This window comes from Eurosta solidaginis, chromosome 1 (assembly GCF_040869045.1).
Source record: "Eurosta solidaginis isolate ZX-2024a chromosome 1, ASM4086904v1, whole genome shotgun sequence".
Taxonomy (NCBI): Eukaryota; Metazoa; Arthropoda; class Insecta; order Diptera; family Tephritidae; genus Eurosta; species Eurosta solidaginis.
In genome coordinates this window covers 144,235,579-144,249,481 of record NC_090319.1, presented here as the reverse complement: position 1 = coordinate 144,249,481, position 13,903 = coordinate 144,235,579, and the positions used below count along the sequence as shown (strand labels likewise).

General features: G+C 35.7%; 1 protein-coding gene across 4 annotated transcripts in view; it reads right to left on the bottom strand.

Moving 5' to 3' along the window:
• The window catches only part of LOC137236858 (axin-like), a 1,106,688-nt gene that overhangs the window by 1,071,385 nt on the left and 21,400 nt on the right, over positions 1-13,903 (bottom strand). The window contains exon 1 of one of the 4 annotated variants that reach the window (XM_067759898.1): positions 5,146-5,166. The exons of the other annotated variants lie outside the window; for them this stretch is intronic. The gene's annotated coding sequence lies outside the window, so the exon portion shown is untranslated. Of the gene's footprint in view, positions 1-5,145; positions 5,167-13,903 lie in introns of those variants that run through there. 4 annotated transcript variants of the gene reach the window in all.

Below are 13,903 nucleotides of genomic sequence, written 5' to 3'. Positions count from 1 at the left end.
TTTCTTACTTTCATCCCTAGAATATGATTTTCACAGAGCAATGGGCGATTTTTTTGCCTCCCCACAAATCGACCCGGCCTATTATGTAGTCTGCGGTAGCCTCTTTGCTTATTTGCAGGCAATGGTAGCGCATGTTGAAAAGCGACTTTTGAGAACCGAAAAGTTTTGTTAATTTTTCTACTGTTTCCTTGAAAATAAAATTTATATATTTGTTATGCTCGATGACGCTGAGTTTCCATAAGAGTAGGCGAACTTTCGCTGCGTCGTCAAGATTTGCTGCGTCGACTTCAAACAAATCTTCGTATCGGGCACACCACATGTCGAAAGTGAGGTTATCTTCGATGTTAAACACGAATTCCTGAATGCTCGTGGATAAAGCTTCTATGCGGAATTCTGGTGAGTTTTTCTCTTTTCCTGTGCTGCTTGATACTTTTCCATCAAGAAGTCTCTTGACGAGTTCCTGCATGGCAGCATTGACTTTTTCCCGCTGTTGTTGCATTACTCGAAGAGTACCTTTATTTGAGCAGCATACATGGTGATTTTTTTCCTTTTTCTATACTTTGTGTTATTGGAAACTATTATTATTTTGCAAACAAAGTACTTTATAACTTAAGGAAACTTAGTCCTCGTCGCCATTTGTTGTATATGTGTTCTATATCATAAGTTCTTTATTTTAATCTAATTTATTTTACAATGGAAAAGAATAATAATAATCGGTCTAAACACGTGAACGAAATCATCCGAATATGTGGTATTTACATATATTGTACGAGTGTGTGTAATTCAGCAGGGTTGCCAGTTATATACAATTAATTTCTTAGTTTCTTTAATATATATATATATATTTTTATACGTGGCACTTAAATAAATTTTTCAAGTTTATTTTTAAACATTTCTTCAAGTTTAACAGATTTCTTTATTCACACGCGTGGGTAGCGCATTGCGCTAACTCCGTGCCGGTTCAATTCAAACTAACTCAATTGAAACTGCCAACTTCGAAATCAGCCCTGTCGCTGTGCACAAGTACGAAGTCCTCATGGATCTAGGGGGTGGGAGGGGGGTATGGCCTAGAAGGTCGCATGTGGTCATCCAAATCGTTCCCGAGATGGTCGGATATGGTACCGGAACGTACCGGATCTGAATCCGGCAAAGGACTATCAACATCGATACACTCCCCAAGGCATTTGGGGAGTGTCCTTGTCGCTACAACAACAACAACGCCGATGACTGCACTATAATATCCACAGGCCCAAGCCCACAGATCGATGAGCTTTGTAACAAAATAAACAGCTTTCTCTCTGATCTCTTCAGTTTCTTCGCCTCGCGAAACCTGACATTGTCATCGACCAAATCATCGGGGACCTTATTTACAACATGGACGCGCCAAATGTCAACCATATTAAATATCCACGTCGATGGCATCACGCTACCAACTGTCATACACCCTAAAATCTTGAGTGTGACGTTCGATTAGGATCTACATTTTGGTGAGCATGCAGCCGCAATTGTATCGAAAATCCAGAGCCGTAATAAAACCCTCAAATCTCTTGCCGGCAGCACTTGGGGTAAATACAAAGACATGCTCATTACTACTTACAAAGCAATTGGCCGGCCGATTGCATGCTACGCGTCCCCGATATGGTCGCCAAGCCTAAAGGTCACTCTCTGAGGAGATCTGGCAACCCTGGTGCGTTAAGGAATGTTTCTTGTGTTGATTGCTTAATTTAGCACAACATAAAATTATAAAACAAAGCAAGTCTTGTTCGGGTAATCGCCGCGTTAAGATCGATTTGCATACTCGATGTTCGGCAACAAGAAGCTAGTGTTAATTTTTTTTAGGTGTCAAAAAAAAATTTTTTTGTTGTACACATACGTATATTACCGTAATAAGCCTATATCAAAATGAATGGGGCTGACCACCCCTACAAAAACCGGTTACAAGACCTCTATCCGAATAAACCCCCAGGCAAACGTATAAAAAAAAAACTGAGACACATTTCATGTACCTACCGGAACGTAAATCAACTGACGACCATATTCCACTTATCTGGTGGCAACAGCAACAGGGACAATAGTTGAAGATCGTACAAGTTCACTTGCATCATACAATGTGTTCCAAATTGAAAGAGGATTAAAACATATAAGCACAGAATTCACGCATGTATCAAAACTAAGGACTGGAGACCTACTCATTAAAACGAACAACGTTAAAAAAATGGAAAAATTTATGAAAGTCACGTACATCGGAGTAATCCCGGACAAAATAGTCATTCAACCTTTGCGCTGTTCAATTAACCTAACCAAAGAGGAACTTGTAGAAGGATTGGCCAAACAAAAAATCGTTGAAGTAAGGCAACTAATGAAAAAAGTCGATGGCAATTTAATAGCAACCGGTGCGGCAGTGATAACCTTCGATTTCGATTTCCGCAATCCAGACACACTCATGATAGGATGGGAAAGAGTCCGCGTGCAGTACATTCCAATTCCCATGAGGTGTCAAAACTGCCAAAAGTTAGGACACACGAAGAAATGGTGCAAAGGCGTAGAGGTATGCAAAGAATGTGCGGAGCCACCACCTCATGAAACTTGTCAGAATAAATTCTGTGTAAACTGCAACAACGACAGACACGGTTCAAACGATCCCACATGCCCAAGCTTTCTTAAACATAAAGCAATAAATAAAATAAAAATTGAATATAGGTGTACAGTTAGAGAAGCATGGAAAACATACAATACTAATCCATCAGCCTTCGAAATAGTTCCCTTTCAAAAAACAACAAACAAACCAACAACAACAGAAATCATAAAAAACCATATCTCTATTACGAAAGCAGTAGAGTTTAAACAAAAACACCAACCTTACAGCTCCGAACACTAACAAGTCAAACAATGAAAAGCAAGATGAATCAAAGACCAGCAACGACAAACATACATCATCTACTTGTAACACAACAACAAATACAGGCGGTCCAAACGGAAAGCTACGCGCCATCGTTAGAAAAAACAATAACAAATACAAACGAAACAAACAATACACGCATCGAAACCAATGACATTAAATGTCATCAATTGCAGATATTGATATTGAAAGGTCTCCATGCTCCCAACTTTATAAGCGATTTCTAGATCTCAAAACTATCCTTACACCTAATACATATAAAAGCACACTTCCAGACTCAAAGCAAGAACAATAAAAACAATAAAATCAAACATTCAATAAAACCTCAAACAAACTGTAACTTTTAACTCAAATGGATATTGGTATTAATTTATCAATCGTACAGTGGAACATATAAGGATTCTCTAACAATAAATTTGCACTAGAATATCTGGTACATAAACATAAGCCAGATGTTCTTCTCCTACAAGAGACGCTCATAGTACAAAAAAATCTAAGTTTTTTGCACTTACCAAACTATAAAGCATATCATCCCAACAAACCCAAACCATACGCTAAATCCGGCATAGCGATTTGGATAAAAAAAAACCAGGCATGCTTAACCAACGAAACGATATCATTTCGTTACAATAATCAACGTTAATAAACGAAACGAAGTCATTTCGTTTCGTTTATTAACGTTAAGATCGTCAAATTAACGAAATGATTTCGTTTCGTTTTCTGCCATATCAAAACGAAATCAAATCGTTTATGTTGATTATTAATTTCAAACTATGCTGGCAAAGCTGATTGATGGCGGAGTCATTAAAGGTGAAAGCATTAGCCAAGCTGATTGCAACTTTTCTCATGAATTTTGACAGTACGAACATTTCTCAAAGTATTTTTGACATTACCACCAACGAATTACACAAACAAATTACATAGAGTTTGTGTGTGTATGTGCGCTCGTTGTTGCCACCTTACGGCTTCACCATTGCTATAGCATTGCCAGCACAATTCAAACATAAAGTATCACGTTTTTGTTAACGTTTTTAACGTTAACGAAAGCTTTTCGTTTCAGTTAAAAACGAGATACAATTTATTTTGATAATTTCTTTATCGATAATATTTCGAAGTGTTTCAACGGAAACGGTGGAAATTTTTTGATAAACGATTAGCTTAACGTTAAGGTGCATCCCTGAAAAAAACATACAATCAACACGTCCAACCACAAAACTTCCACCAACAATCTTCTGCGTCAGACGATCACATTGCACGCCAATGCTGGAATTTACAACGCGGAACTGGTAGCCTTGCGCTTCGCAGCTCACTATGCTGCAACAAAAAGCAATCGCACACTTCTATGTATCGACATCCTCAGTGTGGCCAAGTCCCCTACTAACGCAAGCAGTGAACAGTAGATATATCTCACAAATGGCCTGCCAACCCAAGCAAATATCACAGTGTTATGGACACCAGGACACGTAGGGATAAAAAGAAACGAGTTAGCAGACGACGCCGCTAAAAAAGCAAATAAGTTGCCATTAATATCAGAAGTTTCATGTTTAAGAACGATTATCACAAACTTTAAAAAAAATCCAGTAAAGAGAAAGCAATCAAAAAATGGTCCCTATCAGCATATTTTTAAAACAAACATAACATCAACATCGATCGTCCAAAATACAATCAAAACTTCACCAGGAACGACTGCATCATCACAGCTCGCATGAGAGTCGGTGTAACAAAGTTCTCGTCAGAGCACCATTTTCTACAGTCACAGCCAAGAGAACGCACGTGGAGGGCAACGATCCTGATCGTGGAACATATACTAAAATTTTGCAAGGTATCAGGAGACCAATATATCAATCTAACAAAACCTCTAGACTGCTGCCAAGAAAATACTATAAAACTTCTAAAAGACGCACAAAATGTACATAGTTTACTTCACGAAGTGCAAATTACATTTTTTTTCCCCTGGGCAATATGTCCTTAGTTGCCCAGTCCCAAAATATACTTTATAAATTTGTTTATAAAGTATAGAATAAATAAATAAATAGAACAAAGTGCAAAACATCTGGGAAACACAAGATCATCCTCCGATAATGTGAACGTGTATTTATTTTTGAACATTAAAAATTGGTTCTCCAGCTGTGAGCTGCTTTTTTGTTTTTGTTGCCGGCATGTAGCTTTATTAAAAAAGCCACAACAACAACGCTGTATTGCCCAAGGATAAATAACGTGGTTTGTGTACTTACTAAGCATCATACCTTTTTTCGTGCTGCCAGCCAGTAAGAATTTATTTAAATCGAGGTATTTTTGGATTTCACATGAAAATGGCTCTGTACTCCTCTAAACGTCGTGCTGAAGCTATAAGCAATGAGATGGAAATTATCAAAGCTCCTCGCATTAGCGAATCCTCCCCGAGTTTAATCCGTAACGTAGATCAGCGAATCCTCAAAAATAATGAGTGGATAACAAAACAAATCCTGGACTCTGAAAAAAGACCCCTGGAGTTTGTCGGTAAGAATATTGAAGACAAATTCGAAAGCTTAAAATAATAAGAAAAATTGTATGGGTTAAAGCAAGATGTTAATGAGTTGAATGAGAAAGTATCTCGCCTGGATAACGTTTTTGACCACATATGGCACCTTCAGAAAGAAGTCTCGCGTCTGGAGACAGCTTTTGAACGGATTTGACATCTTGAAATATCTGCCCTAAAGACAAAACTATCCAATCAGGAAAGCTAAATTGAAAATCAAGTAGCAGCTTGCGAGTCCGTGTTCATGGTATCATGTATGAGGAAGGAGAAAATCTACATAGTATTTTCCACCACTTGTGTTTCTCGTGGAACCTGCAGCCCCCACCATTAAAAGTATCTTTCGATGTCGGAAATTACGTGACAGTGTCACATATCCAGCCGTCATCATTAGGTTTCTGTCTCCTACCGCCAGAAATATTCTCTTGAAAACAATTTCAAAAGACTAGACAATGGGAATAAAGCAAAAGAGGACTGCGTCTAGTAGATGTGGGTATAAAATCCGATGCTCCGATTTATATAAATGCATCGCTGACGAAACGGAATTACGAGATTTTCACCTTAAAAAAAGGAAGAAAGTAACCTCGGTCTTCACTATCAGGGGCATAGTCCACATAAACCGAAAAGCCACGGGCAGTACCGCACGATTAACGACATGGAGGCACTCAAGGGCCTTCAGAGTTCGAACTCAAACGGGAATACCTTCTTTCGAGATGAAAGCTCCAGATCGTCAAATACTGCTCTGGACAAGAACCAAAACTGTTAGTAAATTGATCTTCATACATAGAATAGAAATTTATCTCCTTACTTCCGGTTTCTCTTCTTTCTTCACTTTCATAAGTAATTGAAGTAAATTGTCATTAACCACAAGCAGTGCGAAGCTTACATCCAAAACTTTCTATAATTATGGCCCTAAGCCATAACAAGTCTTCGAGTTCCAAAGACTGCTTACGAACGTTGCTGCGCGTTCTTAGCAGACGTGTCGAGGGTATGAATATCATCCATCTCAACGCGCAAAGCCTGCATAAAAAAATTGATGAATTAAGATACCTTTCTGAGTCCTCCGATATAGATATTATATGCATTTCCGAGACTTGGTTTTCTTCAAGCCATAACAATGATCTAGTCAAACTTAATGGTTATCGGATTTTTCAGAGCTGACAGAGGCGGTCATGGTGGTGGTGTTGCTATATATGTTAAAAGTAGTATGTCCTGTAAATTATGTTGTAGTTCTTAGCTCTGTGAAGTTGGCACCTACTTGGTCGAATAATTAAAAAAACCATATCTCATTCGTTTGTCCAGGAAAAATTTTCGTTTGTCCACCGTTTGTTAAAAAGTTATTTCAAAAAAAAAAAATCGTGAGTGAAGTTGGCACCTCCGTTTGCGAGTATTTAAAAAAACTAAATGCCATTCCTTTGTCCATCGATTGTCCACGTTTGTCCAGGAAAAATTTTCGTTTGTCCACCTTTTGTTAAAAAGTTATTTCAAAAAAAAAAATCCCGTGTGAAGTTGGCACCTCTATTTAGGAGTAATTAAAAAAACCAAATGCCATTCGTTTGTCCATCGTTTGTCCACGTTTGTCCAGGAAAAATTTTCGTTTGTCCACCTTTTGTTAAAAAGTTATAACAAAAACATTTTTCTTCGAAAAAACCCAAAAAATTTTTTGTTTCGCTTTATTGTGCTAAATCGTATGTCCGTCGTTTGCCCATCGTTTGTCCATGTTTGTCCAGGAAACATTTTCGTTTGTCCACCTTTTGTTAAAAAGTTATTTCAAAAAAACAAAAATCGTGTGTGAAGTTGGCACCTCCATTTACAAGTAATTAAAAAAACCAAATGCCATTCGTTTGTCCACGATTGTCCAGGAAAAATTTTCGTTTGTCCACCTTTTGTTAAAAAGTTATTTCAAAAAAAACAAAACTCGTTTGTGAAGTTGGCACCTCCATTTACGAGTAATTAAAAAAACCAAATGCCATTCGTTTGTTAATCGTTGGTCCACGTTTGTCCAGGAAAAATTTTCGTTTGTCCACCTTTTGTTAAAAAGTTATAACAAAAACATTTTTTTTTCGAAAAAACCCAAAAAAATTTTTGTTTCGCTTTATTGTGCTAAATCGTATGTCCGTCGTTTGCCCATCGTTTGTCCAGGAGAAATTTTCGTTTGTCCACCTTTTGTTAAAAAGTTTTTTCAAAAAAAACAAAACTCGTGTGTGAAGTTGGCACCTCCATTTACGAGTAATTAAAAAAACCAAATGCTATTCGTTTGTCCATCGTTTGTCCACGATTGTCCAGGAAAAATTTTCGTTTGTCCACCTCGTGTTAAAAAGTTATAACAAAAATATTTTTTTTTTTCGAAAAACCCCAAAAGTTTTTTTCGCTTTTTGTGTCCGCCGTTTGCCCATCGTTTGTCAATATATTTGTTTACGAAAGATTTCCTATTGTCCACCTTTTGTTAAAAAATTATAACAAAATCATTTTTTTCGAAAAAAATCTAAACAATTGCTGCTCATGAAATTATGTGTAAATTTATTTGCGGCAGTCTTTTTTTATGTGGAAATATATGACAAACATTTGCTAACATCACGTGTTATAAAATTCGGCTCGCTCTTCTAACTCTCGAAGATCATTTTTCCCGGAAACTTCAAATTGCGTCGTGCTGGTTTTTTGTACTAACTCTGCATGTGTTAAAAAAAGTAAGGAAGGCTAAGTTCGGACGGACCCGAACATTATATGCCAGCTGTGATCTACATGTTACACAGGATTTATTAATTTGCCACCTATGGCGTTAGAAGTATTATGGAAAAAATTGAAAATGCGTACGATTTTTGTTTTTCTAAGAACAAGTTTTGCTTATTAACCTATTGTTTACAATCTGTAAACTAATAATAATAAGAAATATAAAAAATGTGGCTTATATAAGGCAATTTTCTATCATCATCATCATCATCATTTCATTTATTGCAAAAATAGTATTAGTACAATAAGATCTAGGATCTTTTATAGTACAACAAAAAGATAAATCGCAATGTAAAAAAGAACAAAAGTCATAACAGAGGGTTATGTAGGTTAAATAATCACATCAAACATAGAGAATTATCGTAATTTACTAGTATCTAAAATAAACAAATAATTAAATTCAATAACAAAACATTGTATACACTCATACATATTGATGGCGAAAACTCAAGAAGTATAATGGTTTCAACTAAAATGAGCATAAAGAACATTTTTAAAGTTGCTTTTATTTAGACTACTACGTACGGATACTGGAATAGAGTTCCATAGGCGAATGGCATTGACAAAGAATAGCCGTCCAGATGTTAGATAGTTATAAGTTGGTACTATTAGGTCGTTGATTCGAGCAGACCTGGGTAATATTAGCTTATCATATAGGTAACTAGGCTCCTTATACATGATAAGTTGACAAAAGAAAATGCTGTTCCTAGCTTTCAGATATTCGAAGATTTCACAGCCCAGTAGACGCGCTATCCTTAGTCTATATTGTCCCCCTTTTTGATTTATTATTATACATACATACTACTTTTGTATTTTAATTTTTTTTATTATTTCAAAGAAAAATTAAAAGAAAAAATTGGCGCCTTTATATGCGAGTAATTAAAAGGACTAAATGTCATTCGTTTGTCCATCGTTTGTTCAGGAAAAATTTTCGTTTGTCCACCTTTTGTTAAAAAGTTATAACAAAAACATTTTTTTTCGAAAAAACCCAAAAAAAATTTTTGTTTCGCTTTATTATGCTAAATCGTATGTCCGTCGTTTGCCCATCGTTTGTCCATGTTTGTCCAGGAGAAATTTTCGTTTGTCCACCTTTTGTTAAAAAGTTATTTCAAAAAAACAAAAATCGTGTGTGAAGTTGGCACCTCCATTTACGAGTAATTAAAAAAACCAAATGCCATTCGTATGTCCACCTTTTGTTAAAAAGTTATAACAAAAATATTTTTTTTCGAAAAATCCCAAAAAAATGTTTGTTTCGCTTTATTGTGCTAAATCGTATATCCGTCGTTGGCCCATCGTTTGTCCATGTTTGTCCAGGAGAAACTTTCGTCTGTCCACCTTTTGTTAAAAAGTTATTTCAAAAAAAACAAAAATCGTGTGTGAAGTTGACACCTCCATTTACGAGTAATTAAAAAAAACAAATGCCATTCGTTTGTCCATCGTTTGTCCACGTTTGTGCAGGAAAAATTTTCGTTTGTCCACCTTCTGTTAAAAAGTTATAATTTTTCCTGGACAAACGTGGACAAACGATGGACAAACGAATGGCATTTGGTCCTTTTAATTACTCGCATATAAAGGCGCCAATTTTTTTTTTTTTTTAATTTTTCTTTGAAATAATAAAAAAATTAAAATACAAAAGTGGTATGTATGTATGTATAATAATAAATCAAAAAGTAGGACAATATAGACTAAGGCTAGAAAATTGCCTTATATAAGCCACATTTTTTTATTTCTTATTATTATTAGTTTACAGATTGTAAACAATAGGTTAATAAACAAAACTTGTACTTAGACAAACAAAAATCGTACGCATTTCCAATTTTTTCCATAATACTTCTAACGCCATAGGTGGCAAATTAATAAATCCTGTGTAACAGATCACAGCTGGCATATAATGTTCGGGTCCGTCCGAACTTAGCCTTTCTTACTTGTTTTAACACATGCAGAGTTAGTACAAAAAACCAGCACGACGCAATTTGAAGTTTCCGGGAAAAATGATCTTCGAGAGTTAGAAGAGCGAGCCGAATTTTATAACACGTTATGTTAGCAAATGTTTGTCATATATTTCCACATAAAAAAAGACTAAATGCCGCAAATAAATTTACACATAATTTCATGAGCAGCAATTGTTTAGATTTTTTCGAAAAAAATGATTTTGTTATAATTTTTTAACAAAAGGTGGACAATAGGAAATCTTTCGTAAACAAATATATTGACAAACGATGGGCAAACGACGGACACAAAAAGCGAAAAAATTTTTGGGGTTTTTCGAAAAAAAAAAATGTTTGTTATAACTTTTTAACACGAGGTGGACAAACGAAAATTTTTCCTGGACAATCGTGGACAAACGATGGAAAAACGAATAGCATTTGGTTTTTTTAATTACTCGTAAATGGAGGTGCCAACTTCACACACGAGTTTTGTTTTTTTTGAAATAACTTTTTAACAAAAGGTGGACAAACGATGGGCAAACGACGGACATACGATTTAGCACAATAAAGCGAAATAAAATTTTTTTTTGGGTTTTTTCGAAAAAAAAAAATGTTTTTGTTATAACTTTTTAACAAAAGGTGAACAAACGAAAATGTTTCTTGGACAAACGTGGACAAACGATGGACAAACGAATGGCATTTGGTTTTTTTAATTGCTCGTAAATGGAGGTGCCAACTTCACACATGATTTTTGTTTTTTTGAAATAACTTTTTAACAAAAGGTGGACAAACGAAAATTTCTCCTGGACAAACAGGGACAAACGATGGACAAACGACGGACATACGATTTAGCACAATAAAGCGAAACAAAAATTTTTTTGGGGTTTTTTCAAAAAAAAAATGTTTTTGTTATAACTTTTTAACAGAAGGTGGACAAACGAAAATTTTTCCTGGACAAACGAATGGCATTTGGTTTTTTCAATTACTCGTAAATGGAGGTGCCAACTTCACACACGATTTTGGTTTTTTTGAAATAACTTTTTAACAAAAGGTGGACAAACGAAAATTTCTCCTGGACAAACATGGACAAACGATTGGCAAACGATGGGAAAACGACGGACATACGATTTAGCACAATAAAGCGAAACAAAATTTTTTTTGGGTTTTTTCAAAAAAAAAAATGTTTTTGTTATAACTTTTTAACAGAAGGTGGACAAACGAAAATTTTTCCTGGACAAACGTGGACAAACGATGGACAAACGAATGGCATTTGGTTTTTTTAATTGCTCGTAAATGGAGGTGCCAACTTCACACATGATTTTTGTTTTTTTGAAATAACTTTTTAACAAAAGGTGGACAAACGAAAATTTTTCCTGGACAATCGTGGACAAACGATGGACAAACGAATAGCATTTGGTTTTTTTAATTACTCGTAAATGGAGGTGCCAACTTCACACACGAGTTTTGTTTTTTTTGAAATAACTTTTTAACAAAAGGTGGAAAAACGAAAATTTTTCCTGGACAAACGATGGACAAACGAACGGCATTTGGTTTTTTTAATTGCTCGTAAATGGAGGTGCCAACTTCACACATGATTTTTGTTTTTTTTTTTTAAATAACTTTTTAACAAAAGGTGGACAAGCGAAAATTTTGGGTTTTTTAGAAAAAAAATGTTTTTGTTATAATTTTTTAACAAAAGGTGGACAATAGGAAATCTTTCGTAGACAAATATATTGACAAACGATGGGCAAACGACGGACACAAAAAGCGAAAAAAACTTTTGGGGTTTTTCGAAAAAAAAATGTTTGTTATAACTTTTTAACACGAGGTGGACAAACGAAAATTTTTCCTGGACAATCGTGGACAAACGAATAGCATTTGGTTTTTTTAATTACTCGTAAATGGAGGTGCCAACTTCACACACGAGTTTTGTTTTTTTTTGAAATAACTTTTTAACAAAAGGTGGACAAACGAAAATTTTTCCTGGACAAACGTGGACAAACGATGGACAAACGAATGGCATTTGGTTTTTTTAATTGCTCGTAAATGGAGGTGCCAACTTCACACATGATTTTTGTTTTTTTGAAATAACTTTTTAACAAAAGGTGGACAAACGAAAATTTCTCCTGGACAAACATGGACAAACGATGGGCAAACGACGGACATACGATTTAGCACAATAAAGCGAAACAAAAATTTTTTTGGGTTTTTTCAAAAAAAAAATGTTTTTGTTATAACTTTTTAACAGAAGGTGGACAAACGAAAATTTTTCCTGGACAAACGTGGACAAACGATGGACAAACGAATGGCATTTGGTTTTTTTAATATCTCGTAAATGGAGGTGCCAACTTCACACACGATTTTTGTTTTTTTGAAATAACTTTTTAACAAAAGGTGGACAAACGAAAATTTCTCCTGGACAAACATGGACAAACGATTGGCAAACGATGGGCAAACGACGGACATACGATTTAGCACAATAAAGCGAAACAAAATTTTTTTTGGGTTTTTAAAAAAAAAAAAAAATGTTTTTGTTATAATTTTTTAACAGAAGGTGGACAAACGAAAATTTTTCCTGGACAAACGTGGACAAACGATGGACAAACGAATGGCATTTGGTTTTTTCAATTACTCGTAAATGGAGGTGCCAACTTCACACACGATTTTTGTTTTTTTGAAATAACTTTTTAACAAAAGGTGGACAAACGAAAATTTTTCCTGGACAATCGTGGACAAACGATGGACAAACGAATGGCATTTAGTTTTTTTAAATACTCGCAAATGGAGGTGCCAACTTCACACACGATTTTTTTTTTTTTTTTTTGAAATAACTTTTTAACAAAAGGTGGACAAACGAAAATTTTTCCTGGACAAACATGGACAAACGGTGGACAAACGAATGAGATATGGTTTTTTTAATTATTCGACCAAGTAGGTGCCAACTTCACAGAGCTGTAGTTCTTGTACCAGTGATCCTGTTGAATTTGTGTTTGTTGATATTTTTTCATCGAGTGGTGACAAGCTCCTTGTTGGCTGTGCATACAGACCTAATCGCCAAGTAAACTTTGATAGCTTTACTGATTTCCTGCAACCTTTACTTTTAACCTACGCAAACATTATCCCAGCTGGTGATTTCAACAGCAATCTACTCGTAAAGTCTAGTTTGAAACTAAGTATGGAATCCCTGGGACTTTTTCCCGCTAACGATTCCTTACCAACACACTTACAAACACCAGCTCCTCGCTTCTAGACGTTTTCGGTATAAACGACCCCCAGAAAGTTCTTCTCTACGACCAGCTCTCTGCACCCAATTTTTCTAAACACGACCTTCTACTCATAACCTATACTTTTCAAACGTCGTGCACACCGTGCTCGTTTACGTACCGTGACTTTAAAAGCCTAAACTATAGTGAACTTGCTGAAGCAGTGGCACCCGTCGAGTGGAGAATAATTCGCACGCTGGCATCGGTTGATGATCAGACAAAGTTCATCCAAGATAATATAAATAAGCTCTTTGATGACGACGTTCCAACAAAACCTAAGGTGGCGAAGCACTATAACAACCCATGGTTTGACGGCAGAATAAGACATTTAATACACTTGTGTAACCTGGCTTACTCGCGGTGGAAAAGATACCGAACTGTTGATATGTATATATGCTTCTAAGCCGCCCGGCTCACTGCCAACAAAGCCATAAGATCGGCCAAGGTTGATTTCTACAAAAATAAGTTTAGTTCCGCTTTAAATTCGAAGGAAACTTGGAATACAATAAAGTGGATTGGGATTGGGAAATCCAAAGCCGCTCTCTTAGTTTCCCCCCTTTCGATGTCA